The sequence below is a fragment of the Sorex fumeus genome, unplaced genomic scaffold (genome assembly GCF_029834395.1).
Source record: "Sorex fumeus unplaced genomic scaffold, SorFum_2.1 ptg000113l, whole genome shotgun sequence".
Taxonomy (NCBI): Eukaryota; Metazoa; Chordata; class Mammalia; order Eulipotyphla; family Soricidae; genus Sorex; species Sorex fumeus.
Window position 1 is genome coordinate 366758 of NW_026606170.1, and position 2273 is coordinate 369030.

Consider the following 2273-nt stretch of genomic DNA (forward strand, 5'->3'; position numbering starts at 1 on the left):
ATCCTTGAGCAGTGAGCTGGGGGTACTCATGGAGCACCATCTGGGCATGGCGCCAAAGACAGAACAGAACAAATAGACACAAACGTGGCCTCAAACAGGAGAGTGTTGGGCACCCCTGTCAGCAGCCACATTGAGGGCTCCCTTCTGAAAATGTGCTCCTGTCACTACAGTATGTCATCGTGTCCTTCTCCCACACCTGCAGACGGTGCGTCACCATGTCTCCAGCATCTGTTAGCAGGAGGCTCATTACAAAGACTTGGGGGAAAAGTCAAAGCCGTCAGCACCAAAGAGGGTCCCAGCCCCCAGGGTTCTGACTGCAAATCCCTGCACTGGACCTGGATACACAACTACCAGCCCCCACCTGGGGAAAACACTGCCCGATGCTCCTTCCTCTCCTACTTAGGAAAAGCAGTTCGGGATCCGGGATGCCTGTGGAGAGAGGAGCCCTGGGCTCAGTGTCTGACTCAGCCCTAGGACTCCTCACTAGACCCCATAGGAAGGTCGCCACAGCCTCATCCAGGAGCTGACTCTGAGCCCAGTTCTGCAGGGCATCAGCACCCCGTGTAGGCCGATATCAAGGTGACCAAACGCCTGAAAGTGGCCTTGCCATTGGAGTAGCCACAGGCTCTCAGCATGGACAAAACTTCATTCTCTCTCCCGCAGGGCAGGACAGGGACATGCGACTGGGTGCTCTCTCCTGAGGACCAGGGTCATTCCTGGACCCTGCGCAGCTAAAATCAAGGCTCCGGCACATCCCGCAGGACCCTTGTTCATCTGGTGCTCAAATACAGCTACCCTGAATCAGCACACTGGCATGAACCTCATCAAGCACTCGCTCCTGATGTGCAGGAATATATTTGAAAACCACACACTCAGCATGTTTTACAGCAAAATCATCTTACTATGCAGGCCGTTGACTAAAGTACATGATGTGTGTCTACCGTTGAACTGTAATAAATATCCTATCTTGGAGGACTGGGTGATGACACAGCAGGTATGATCAGCTTGCAATGGGCTGACCAAGTCCAGATGCGTCCAGAGCCAGAAATAACCTGAGAATCACTGGGTATGGGCCCTCCCCTTCAACACCTTCAAAAAAATTCTAATCAGCATTGGACCCCTGGCACCTCATATGGTCCCCCAGTCCCGAGAGCAGTGATACTTCAACACCACTAATATGGCCCATTCAAATCAACAAAATAAACAAAACAGTGGCCTCAAACAGAGAGTCATTTAATCAGGCCAGGAGTCACATTCCCTTCTCCTTCCTGAAACAATCAGAAACTATCTGCCTGGGAAGCTTGTGCTTCCTGTCACTGCACTTGAGTCATTTTTCACTCTCCTACCTGAGGATGGTGTGTGGCAGAGGTCATGTCACTATCTCCTGCTTTTGTTTTTCTTGAAGATCTGCAGGCGGCTCCATGCAAAGGCCTGAGCCATGAGCACTGGAGAGGAGTACAACCAGCCCTCACCCCACCTCGTCAGAAGTCCCTGTATTAGAGGGACTTCTAATACAATCCCAGCTGTGACCCACTGGACCTGGATACATCCTGGTCATGATTTACTGTAACCCCAAATCAGCACATGAGTCTCATCCAGCACTCTTTCCTGTTGTGCAGGAATAGCTCTGTAAACCATGGAAAGGGCTGGAGCAATAGCACAGTGGCTAAGGCATGTGCCTTGCATGTGGCTGACCAGGTTCGATCCTCCGGCATCCCATATGGTACCCTGAGCAATGCCAACAGTAGTTCCTGACTGCAAAGCCACGAGTAACTCCTGTGCATTGTGAGGTGTGACCCAAAAAGCCAAAAAACAAGAACAACAACACATGTAAACAATGTTGTAGCACAAAATTATCCAAATATCCAGGGTGTTTACTATGAACCATATAATGTGTGTCTGACATCTGGAATTTCTAGAGTGAGTCTCCTTTTAAACCATGGATAATGAATAATATTGAGTTGGTAGGTCCCATGGTACATTGCGTCTGGTACACTGTCTCTCCAGAGAAACAAAGACATAGCGAACACAACAATTAATGGCCAATGGACAGTGAACTGTGGACCTTTAATTCAGAACTGATTAGCAAAATTATAGAACATCTGAGGGGGTTTGAGGTCCAGGACTGAATGTATTCTGATTTATCATTTACAGAGGTCAAGCATTTCAACAGAGGCATTTCTTTTGGGGAAATAATCTCAAGGAGACCGACTACCCAAGACTATACTGAGAAATTCTCTCAAGGTGAATTCGCACAAGCATCCGTGTGCTTT